This window comes from Lycorma delicatula, chromosome 12 (assembly GCF_047948215.1).
Source record: "Lycorma delicatula isolate Av1 chromosome 12, ASM4794821v1, whole genome shotgun sequence".
Lineage (NCBI taxonomy): Eukaryota > Metazoa > Arthropoda > Insecta > Hemiptera > Fulgoridae > Lycorma > Lycorma delicatula.
In genome coordinates this window covers 72,725,016-72,737,195 of record NC_134466.1, presented here as the reverse complement: position 1 = coordinate 72,737,195, position 12,180 = coordinate 72,725,016, and the positions used below count along the sequence as shown (strand labels likewise).

The 12,180-nt window shown below is 34.2% G+C and overlaps 2 protein-coding genes across 3 annotated transcripts in view; one reads left to right on the top strand and one right to left on the bottom strand.

Annotated features, from left to right (window-relative positions):
* LOC142332727 (very long chain fatty acid elongase AAEL008004-like) overlaps positions 1-12,180 on the top strand; it is a 392,025-nt gene that overhangs the window by 12,485 nt on the left and 367,360 nt on the right. The gene's annotated exons all lie outside the window — the stretch shown is intronic.
* Positions 1-12,180, bottom strand: part of LOC142332728 (very long chain fatty acid elongase AAEL008004) — a 136,241-nt gene that overhangs the window by 42,488 nt on the left and 81,573 nt on the right. The window lies entirely within an intron of this gene.

The following is a 12,180-nucleotide window of genomic DNA, read 5'->3' as shown; positions in this document are numbered from 1 at the left end:
ATAAAGAAATTAAACAAACCTTAAAACAGAACTTTTAAAAAATTTAAATCTGAACAAAGCGGTGTAAGATAAGTTGAATAAAACAAAGAAAAATTAGAATAATATTTAGAGACTGTACACTAGACCAAGGTGTGTTATACGCACCGGTTGATAATAAATGTTCAAAAATCGGCCTGTCATTTTAAGTTTTGAAAACGGTGGGCCGTCCTTATGTTACTCAGCCGCACCCATAATGAAGACAGTTATTCCTCAGTAGAATGTATTTTTGTTTCGTATGCAATATTTTTAATCCATCCCTAGTCGCAAAAATCTAAAGGTGTAAGATCAGCCGATATTGGTAGCCAAAATTGTGGACCTCCACGACCCGTTCCATTTCTCGAGGAAATAAAACGGCACGAGAATCGGGGAGTCGCGACGTCGTACTGGATATATACTTTGCGGCGGCTCGGCGCTAGAGGAATATCTTCAAGTAGCTGCGGCAATTTCTTCTTGAAGAAAGTGCAAGTAGATTTTAGCGATTAAGCAGTCGGGTAATATTAACGGTCCAAACAGCCGATTGTAAATAAGGTCGAACCGTACGTTGAAAATTACCTTCCACCGTTTCGTGAGGATTTACTTCTGCCCGTGTGTGCTCATCGCGTATGTTGACGCCACCTAGTCTGAAATTAGCCTCGTCGATAAACAAAACATACTTTTAGAGTTGTCGATTTGTATTCTACCGGTTGCAGAAATCCAAGCGAAGAGGATCGTCTCCTGGGTGTAGATGTTGAATCGGCTGTTTACCATAAGGATGATAAAAATCGTTTTGTTTTAGTGTCCTCCAATCCACGACCGCTTAGAAAGACGTCGTGCTGGACTGTATTGAACTGGATCGATAATAATTTCATCAATAACAGCTTCGTGTTATAAGTCACGCTAACTGTTTTGGGATCTGCAATCTTACGATTTGTTTAACGTATTTCATATTCAACCGCAGTAGCTGTAGCATTATCATTAAACAAACGCAAAATGAATACCTTGTCAATGTATTCCTCTGTTGTAAATAAGTACGATAATACTTCAACGGCAAACCGATCGCGTTCAAACCGCAATTAATAGAAAAACTTTGCTGACGACAGCATCGGTTACAGTATCCGATATCCTTAATGTTCCTTACAGAATGATTTAAACACTAATACAATATTGATGGTTGTTGATCAGCGCTTGTTATTTTGTTGCAAAACTTTGAAATAATAATTTTTCAAATGATTTATTGTATTCTTATCATTAATAAAAAAAATATTATTTAAATTGTGTTTATTTTTAGTTTATAATTGTTCAGTAATTTCCAGTTTTTTTTTTAATACGTATTGTAATAGTAAATTTTGTTTTTACAAATTTTTCACGTAAAAAAATCTGATGTGGAACCACATGATTTCCTTGTACGCCTTTGAAATTATACATTCACATTTTTTTAAAATGAAAAGTACATAAAATTTTGTTTCATTAATAATTTCAGAAATATATATATATTTTTTTTATTATTGTATTATTGAATTATTGTGTACCGTAAACGTTTTTTTACAATTAGAGGATAATAATTATTAATAAATCAATATATTTAAATTAAAAAAAGGAGGTGAAGTCGGATTCGAACCGATGTGCCCTTCCCCTTGTACGATTCAAATTTAATTATGCGAGATGCAGACGTCACGCCGATACTAGACAAAACGGATCCAGGAATGGTCAAAATGTATATTTCCGTTGAAATCTGAAAACCGAAATTTTTCGCTATTACAGTACTTCCTTTACTTTGTAAAAGGAAGTAAAAATTACGACTACGATATATATCGATTGATTTTACTATTTTCAAAAGCAAAAATCTATGTTGTTAATCGATCTCTACACAATCGTTTACGTATGTTATCATTTCCTTTTATTATTATTATTATTATTATTGTTGAATTATTATTTATTGTAAAACTTTTTTTTACAATCACGGGTTAAAAATTATTAAATCAGTGTATTTAAAAAAAAATAAAAGTTAAAAAAAATAAACCAAAAAAATTTAAAGAAAAAGAAAAGAGATGAATTTTGATTCGAACTGATATATATATTCCTTTAAGATCCAAATTTTTCATTAATTAAAATTTCATTTGGCTATACGTCTGAAACCGATGAAAATAAGTAACGCTTATGATATACCGTTAAAAAGTTCTCGATGAGGTCTTATTACTGCAGTTAAGAGAAAACCCAAACGCTTCAAAATTGAAACCCCGCTTTATTTAGAGGTCTGACGGTATACACATTTTTGGCCCGGTCGATTGCAATCAAAAGGGAAGGTGCACAACTAGATGTTACAACAGTCCTAAATCCAAAATTTCAACATCCTACAGCTAATCGGTTTTGATTTACGCGAGATACATACGTACGTACAGACAACAAGCAAAAACTTGTCAAAATGGATTCAGGGATATTCAATATGGATATTTCTGTTGAAAAACAAAATTATTCGCGATCGCAATACTTCCTTTACTCGGTACAAGGAAGTAAAAAGAATTTGGTTTTTGTGTACATGAAATAAGTACTTTTATGATAAATGTAGTAATGTACTGTTTGTATATAAAATTCGAATTTTTCTCACTTTTGTTTTATTTAATTTATCATTTTATTGTTAATTAAATTCTCTACAAGTTTTCTTTAAAATTTTTACGTGTTTATTACCCGTTTAACAAAGTTATTTTACATGAAACATTAAAAAACAGGGCTTTTACCTCAATTTATTAGTTTTCACTCCGGTTTTCTCATTATGCCCTGGACACCCTGCAAACACGGTAAACTACTGCAAATGTGGTTCTGCAGTCTATTTTTTTTTTATTTTTTAGCCAAAAACCAAAATAAACCGCTAATTCTGCCGCTTAATTAACGTCTTAAAAATTTCAGTACGTCGTCATTTCAACGGGGTTTATGAAATCCGTGCGAACTCTTTCACTAGGTGTAACTCGCAAACGAAGCATTTTAGGACATATGTTTATGCGAACGTTTTTCATTGTTTTCACGAGTAAAATAGGTTATCAAAATGCCGAGAGAACTTCGTGATACTTTCTCTCTCTCTCTCTCTCTCTCTCTCTCTCTCTATATATATATATATATATATATATATATATATATATATATTTACAGCGTTGGCATGATTTTCTACCCAATCGGAGAAGGTGGGGATCACGGTACCCATATTTTGGTCCAGGGGATAAACATATACGAGTTTCAGGATATCTAAATAATAAAAAAAAATCACGTGGACGATTCCCTACTTCTATTCATTTTCTATCCTGTCCCCGATTTATCTTTTTCAATAAAAATTTATATATCTTAAAAACGGATTGAGATATTTTTTATGAGATTTTATATACGCGTATCCGCCAATATTTTATAAAAATAAAAAAAATGTTTTTTAATCGTAAAGACAGGTATAAAATTATTAGCCTAATTATTTTTGAAGTACATGTAAAACAGTTTCAGACATATCTCAGCTGTTGATCATCCGAAAAAAAATCTGGCAAAATAACGCATGGTACAGCTACGCCGGTTAAATCATGATTATATTAAAAAAATAAAAAATAAACATCAAAATCATCAAATTTCGAGTAAAGAGATTTTTTTATTTTAGGGCTCCTTACTTTCTAGGAAAAATGTAGGAATTCCTTTCTTTTTTTTAAAGAAGTAATCCTTAACAAAAAAAAAAAACTCTTACGCTGTTTTGCGCAAGGAATTCGACTTTTCGTTAATTTAATTTGGTTATAATATTTTTTTAATTCGATTTAATATCGCTAACAATAGATACCGCAGATAATGAAACGTCAACGTTCTAACTTGCAGCACCATAACGAATCGCGCTTCTAACGCTTGCACTTAAATTCTTTTGACCTTAAACCGAGCATAACTCAAGAACGACTCGATCAATCTTCATAAAATTTTCACACGCACAACTTCAAATAAGTTACTACAACATATCTAAATTTCAATGAAATTGATCTAGTAGTTTTCGAGACTTTTGAGCCACAAAGTTTTATACGAACCTATATACAGAGTATTTCTAAAATAGTGGGCCGGCTATACTTTTTCAGATTCTACTTGTAAAACTAAACAAAAAAATGGCGATTTCTTCTTCGTTGTCTCCCTGTTCGCCATTTTGTTATTTTTATATAAAAATTTATATCGAGTTCGGATAGAGGAATCGCATTAAAATTTTGTAGGCGTTTTGGTAATAAAGTATTAAAATTAGCAAAAAATCAGGAATTAAATACCTTTGCAAGTTACAAAATGGCGGCCATGTTTATTTCTTAATCTTATACGGATATTATTAAATCGATATTATTAAGTTGAAACGGGATGCTGAGAAAAAGAGATATTATCAGGCTAAAATAAAAGCGATGGTACGAGGTAAGAGACGGGTAAATGTCCTTCTTGAGGACATAAGATGTGTAATCGATATAATTTTAAACTCTACTACTAAACGAAATTTTGGGGTGAAAAATTTAACGTTTAAGCAGAACCGGTTTAATTTTAAACGTTACAGCAGCAGAAAGGAAGTTTTTTCGGTCGTTTCGTCTGTACAGAACAATAAAAAGTAAATATTTGGAGAGTAATGATAGTTAAAGGAAAATATATGAGAAGAGCGAGAAAAAGTACTAGGAAGTCTGAACCTGAACAAACCGCTTTCAGGAAGTTAGAGATTCTGGTGATTTTTGGAAACCGGTTCTCCTTTTTAAAAAGAAAAGTTTTTTTACCGGTAATATTATTTCAGCAGACGATCGGGTACGTTATTTTGAAAACTTACTGAATCCAAAAGTTACGTCGTGTAAAATACGTTTGGACGCGGAACCGAACAAAAATACTAGACGAGGTTTTTAGATGCCCCTTTTCTAATTTCTGACCCGGTTAGTATTTTTAAAGGAATGAAAGATAATAAAGATCCTGGAAACGATAGAATACTTATGAATTTTTTTAGAAACGCGCCTGATGCTAAAAGTTAATAACAGTATATAATAAAAAACGTAATAAAATAATAATAGTATACCGTATAATAAATTTATGAAACCTGCATCGCGCCCGAACGATTCAAATAGTCAATTATATTTCCCCTCCCCAAAAAAGGAGATCTGGGTGCGGTATCTAATTACGGTGAGATATCTTTTCATAACGGTATAGGGAAACTATTTGTCGGCCTTGTGTCGAATAGGCTTACGATTTGGAATAACCGAAATAATGTATTGAAAGAATTTCTAGTCGGTTTCAAGAAATCTTACGGCACGGTCGATAATATAAATACCTTAATAACAATTATTAAAATAAAATTAAATGTCAAAAGAAAAAAAAGGTATTTGCTTTCGACATGAAATGTCTTTAAAATCGATCGAAACATACGGGTACCAGAACAGAAATTTGTAGCGTAACGAAAAGTCCGATTCGTGTTGCCTTAATAACTCCCTAACTATTAGTCTCATGCGGTGTCATCTTATAATTTACATGATCGACTCGCCGTACGACTTTGAGCTTGCGTCACTGGTGAGCGGGTTGGCGGGAAGGGGGTACAGCTCAGATCGCCCAAAACTGGCGCTCTCACTTTTTTCCATTCGGTGTACCTCACGACTTAGATTTGACAACGCGGTGATTCTTGTGTTTGTATTTAAGGGTTGTCGAGATAGATCGATTTAAGTAATAATAAGTATATCTTTGACGATATTTATGTGTAAAAGACAGCCGGAAATATAAATTACGCGTATCGTTGGAAAGAGGAGGTTATCAATCACGCACAGGTACCTCAATGTCCGGTGTCGAGCGAGCGAGACTATTTCGGGAGCTTCGCATAGCTGGGACGGCGCGCTCGGCGAACGACGCCGATGGCGCGAGCACCTCTACCGGTGCTGTACTCGGATATAACAAGCGAAGATAACACCCGTACATCTGTCGAAGACGTCCCCGGGGTGATGGATATCATCGTCAGTCGAATTGTGCGATACAGGATCGTTGGCGTACAGCAGAAAATCGCTTCAAAACGGTATTTGAAAGCAGCGTGTTTGGTCTATTTTACAGCGTTTGTTCGACAGGGATTTAAAGCAGTCGTTATCGTCTTTTGACCTCAACTACTTGCTCACAGAACCAACAACACTGGGCAACACCAGTAACGATTTTACGTTCACCGGGCGCATCGATCTTGATATTATGTGTCTTACCTCTCATATAGGATCCGAAATAATGGCTGGCCACCAGCCAGTAACAGCTCCAAGCGCTTTAAATGGTGGACAGGCACTAGCCGGCTGACAGCGACCGAAGCGTGGCGGCTTAAATTGCCGTCTTTTTAACGTAACTTTTTTAGTTTTAATTTCTAACAAGGGGTGCGTCTCCCCGATCTAGTTTTAATTTGACAAGTGAGCGGTAGGGACACATAAGCGGGTGTTATACGGCACCCGGCTTAACCGCTCACGCAAGATAGGAGGTCACTAGGAGCATTAGAAATAACGAGGTCGCAAATCTGTTTTGAGGCGCAGTAACCGTTTTTTGGCACGGAACATTTGGTCTATGCTCTAGGGCGACCGAACGGGGTGGTGGCGGGAGAGATGCCGGCTAACCAAAAATTACCTCTCGTATCACAAACCGATATTGAACAAAATTGTCGTCAAATATTAGTCGAAATAAATATCATGTACCATTTACTGTCTGTTTTGTTAAAATTCAATTTAGTACTCGGTCGATGACTCGTTTTTATTTCGTACCGATTTATTAAAAGTGACTCGCCGACATACAGACCGACCAATTTATCTGTAGAGTTGGCCAAATGAAGGAACTAAAATTTTCCGTAGGAGACTTTCAGTTTTGTTAAAAAAAAATACGACGGTGGCTCTCCCATCGGTCGGTCTGTAGCTCGGAGGTACTTCATTAAAGGTCTATAACGTTTTACGTTAAACAAACGGCCGTGCGACCCGACACAGTCCTACTCGATTTTTTCCTCAGTGTTTACTGATGACTAATCCCTTTTAACGATAGAAATTTTCATTCGGTTGTAAAGTTTGAACAAAATTTTTGCAAACAGTTTTTGGTCATAATTTTATATTCAAATTCGAGTTAAACATATGAATAATAATTTCATAAAAATCGGTTCGAGCCGTTTCTTAAATTATCTTTTTACGGGCACAAATTTTGAAGTAATTGATAAAAAGAAATGAAATTAGAAATTATTTCTGCAATATAAAAATTTACGTAAATGTTAATTATGTCACGAATTACGGTGAAAGGCATATTTGATAGTTTAATATTTCTAAAAAAAGGTTATTCAAGGTTAACAAAAACACATCTCCACATATGTATATATATATGTCTCAGTAGTATAGTAGTGTGTGTGTGTGTGTGTGTGTGTGTGTATGTATATATATATATATATATATATATATATATAGATAGCATTTTTTTACTTGCAGTGAAGATCATTAAGACAACGTAATCATTTTCAGTAATACAAACAGATATAAACATGCCTTGTAATCATAATTAATTAACAACATATAATTGTTTATTTTTTCTTAAACGTGTATAGTCCATCATTTACTCAAGGGTATTACATATGTTAAGTATTAACTCTGTACGGCCCGGGTATGAGCTTTGGCTGTATGTAGTCGCTTTGTTCTTTTGTTCTACAACTTCAAAAGTTGTGGGTTTTATTTTCTCGGGCTTGTATTGTTAGACAGAATAATGCTTTAAGAAAAGTACGCTAATCGAATCAAAGTTTGTACGTCGGGATTTTTATAGATGTTAATGTTTCATCTGTAATACCAAAACTTTTGATCAAATATTTGACGCTAATTTTTCATGATCCTGACCAAAAACGTTTTAAAATTGAAATATTCTGTAAGATATATATTTATATATGGACTTATTTTGTAATCGATAACTCCAGATCGGATGGATCGATTCAGATAAGATTTGGCACAATGATTTCTGTATATATTTTGGTTATTCTGAAAGTTCTCGGTTCGATACAGAGATGGTGAAAAACTGACCGAACGACAGTGATATTTGACAAGTACGGTTTTTCAGATGGCGTTTTGCGAAGTTTCAGATGCGCGTGTTGTCGTTTGCTTTTGTTATAAGATTAGAAATTTTTCTAAAAAGTGGATAAGTACAAATTTGAGTACTTAGTTTTAAAAGGTTTAACCCCGATCGAACGTACAAAAAGAGTAATCTTTAAAGGATTATTCGCTTTTGATTTTGGCGATAAATTAGTAGGCTGGTGAATTTAAACTTTGTTCGCTTATTCACAACGTCACCCAAAAATTGCTACGGTTGACGAATCGCCAAAAAAAGATAGAATACCGTATTAAAAGATCCTACGCGAGTTCGCTGACATCGCAAAAATTTCGATAGACGACCATAGACTATTCCGTTTTAAAAGATGTTTTGGGTATGAAAAAACTTTCCGTTCGATGAGTGCCGCGTTTGTTAACAGTCGACTAAAATGTACTCGAGGTTATTTCTTTAAATGCATTCCTCCGCGTTTCTTCGTCGATTTATAACAGCGTATGAAACATGGATTTACTGTTATTTACCAGATCAAACAGAAATTCAAACGGTAACACAAGCGGATGAAAATGCGATAAAGAAAGCGAAAATACTAGTTCTTTCTACACGAAAAAGTCTTTAATACATTTTTACTTCCTTTTACGAAGTAAAGGAAGTATTGTGATTTCGAAAAATTTCAGTTTTCAGATTTTAACGGAAATAACCATTTTGACTATCCTTGAATCCACTTTGATTATTTTCGGCGTGACGTCTGTACGTACGTATATATCTCGTATAACTCAAAAACGATTAGCCGTAGGATGTTGAAATTTTAGATTTAGGACTGTTATAACATCTAATTGTGCACCTCCCTTTTTGATCGCAATCGACCGGGCCAAAAATGTGTATACCGTCAGACCTCTAAATAAAGCGGAGTTTTGATTTTGAAACATTTGGATTTCGTCTTAACTGCAGTAATAAGACCTCGTTGAGAACTTTTCGATATATATCATAAGCGGCACTTATTTCCATCGGTTTCAGACTTATAGCGAAATGAAAATTTAATTAATGAAATTTTTGGATCTTAAAAGGGGAAACCAGATCGGTTGAAATCCGACTTCATACCCTTTTTTTTAACAATTGTTTTAATTTATTAATAATTATTACCGTGTGATCGTAACATTTTTTTTAGGATAAATAATAATTCAATAATAAAAAAATATCAGAAGTTGATGCGATGATAATTTTCCGATAAAACTTCATTCCCAAAAAATTAACTTCAGTCTCTAAATTACATCCCAATCCGAAAAAGAAAACTTAGGGAACATGAAAAAATTCATGTATAATTATTTTGTCACTTTATTAGAATAATAGATAACCGATGCCGGTAAACTAGTACAACTTTAGTATCGTGAATTTTTACTTTCTTGTACGAAGTAAAGGAAGTATTGTGATCGCGAAAAATTTCAGTTTTTCAGATTTCAACGAAAATATCCATTTTGACTAGTTTCGGTGTGACGTCTGTACGTACGTATCTCACATAGATCAAAAACGATTAACCGTAGGATGTTAAAAGTTTGGATTTAGGACTTTTGTAAAATCTAGTTAATAATAATGCACCTCCCAATTTAATCAATTGAACCAAAAGTGTCCAAAAAAAGCTCAAAATCTAATAAATTTGGATTTTGGACTCTTTCTTAACTGCAGTAATAAGCCCTTATTGAGAGCTTTTCAACGATATTATCATAAGTGTTACTTATTTTCATCGGTTCCAGAGTTATAGCCTAATAAAATTTTAATTAATGAAATATTATGATCGTACATCGGTTCCGATCAGACTTCACCTCCTTTTTTTTAAATTTATTAATAATTATTAACCTGCGATCGTAAAAAATTTTTAGGATAAATAATAATTCGATAATAACAATAAAAAAATATCAGAAGTTATTAATGAAATAAAATTTTATGTACTTTCATTTTTTTTTAAATGTGTATATGTAATTTGATAGGCGTACAAGGAAGACATGTGGTGTCCACATCAGATTTTTTTATTTATTCTTATGGTGCGAGCAATTAGTGAAATTCGAGCTGTAATGTCCTACTTAGTTTTAAAGTTTAACCCTGGTGGATATAGAAAAAGAGCTACGAGTCTGCTTTAAAGGATTCTTTGATGGTAAAAAAGTGGACGTGCTGAATGTAAAAATGGTCGTACATCCGTTTAAGATGATGAAATACGCGGGACCTCAAAATACTACTACGACCCGCGAAACGGTCACAAAAATCATCAATTATAGAAATGCATAAGTAACCAAAATTAGACCTTTTTTATTTGAGTTTTATGTAAGAACCGATTTTTTTTTAAAGAAACTTACCGATTCTTGACCTTTATGTGTAGAGTTTAACGGTATTTTAAATAAAAATATTTTTTAAACGGTTTGTCCCTTTCACGATGATGTTTTAAAATTATTTCCTCGTAACGAAGTTTAAAATTACACTGAAACATACGGATACCGGAACAGAAATTTATAGAGTAAGGAAAATGTCTATGTCGTCCTGCCTTAATAACTCCCTAACTATTAGTCTCAGAGATGTAAATGCGGTATTATATAAATTACACGCTCAGCTCGCCGATACGATTTTGAGTTTGCGTTACAGTAGTGCCGGTTGGCGGGGAGGGGGCACAAAGCAGATCGGCCAAATCTGGCGCTCTCGCTCATTTCCATTTAGTGTAGCTCACGACTTAGACGTGATTCGTGCGTTTGTGTTTAGAGTTTGTCGAGATAGATCTATTTAAGTAATAATACATTTATTTTGGACAATACTTACGGGTAAAAAATTAAAATAAACGTGTAAAAAAGTATAAAAATTCAATATGTCAGCCTCACCCCGCGCAAAAGACAGCCGGAAATATAAATTACGCAAATAGTTGGGAAGGGGAGCTTGTGGGCTACGCACAGGTACCCCGATGTCCGGTGCTGAGCGAGCGAAACTGTTTCGGGAGCGTCGCAAAGGTGGCACGGCACGCTCAGTGAACGACGCCGACGGCGCCACCACCTCTACCGCTGCTTATTATGTTTAACGTTTCTTACTTCTCGTACCACAGACCGATGTTGAACAAAATTGCCATCCGATATTAGTCGAAATAAATATCATGTACCGTTTAGTGTCTGTTTTATATTAAAATTAAGTTTAGTACGCGGTCGACGTCTTGTTTACATTTCGATCCGATACACTAAAAGTGACTCGGTGACGTACAGACCGACCAATTTATTTATAGAGTTGGTCAAATGAAGGAACTAAAATTTTTATCGGAGACTTAGTTTTGTTCAAAAGAAATACAATGGTGGCTCTCTCATCGGTCGGTCTGTAGCTGGGAGTAACTTCATCCAAGGTCTGTAACGCTTCACGTTAAACCAACGGCCGTGCACCCGAAACAGCCCCAACCGATTTTTATTTTTTGCTTTTCGATTATTAAGGAGTTATACGAAAAGATTTCAATGGAGTTAAAGATGTTTTTGGAGTTCTATTTTTTATTTTTTTTTAAAATATTAATTTAGGTTTTTGTAGAAATTTTATTTTAATTTGAACGACGGCACGGTTGCTCGAGTAGAAATGTTTCTTCTATTTTTTGGGTAATTTTTACTTTCCCAAAAACCATATATGCGCTTTAGCGCTATAAATGGAAAGTATGTAGATCGATCAAAAAATTCTAAAAAAGTTTATTTTTTAAAAACGTTTTGTGCCTTAAGGACATATTAAAAAAATATATATATAAATTGTAAGTAATCTGCGACAAAAATGTTTTATTAAAATGCTCGCAGTCCAAAAAATTTTTTTTTGTTAGACGGACGTCTTTGCATTTGTGCGTATGTATGTCGGTCTCTATTTGGTTTTATAACTTTGGATCCCGTCGACCGATTTTCTTCAAAGCGGTCGACAGGTACTGCGTTCGAGAGGAAATGTTGAAATTTTTGCAAGAATTAGAAAAAGAGTTTCGGCCGAAATAAAATTTCAAATCTTTACCGGAGCGCTTAAGAAAAGGTTTTTTCTTACAAAATTGTTTCAGTCGAGCGGGATTGATCTGTGCGTAGTCGGGCGCTTTCTAAACGTATTTCCCGTCGCTCAGTCGAACGGGATCGGGCTGTG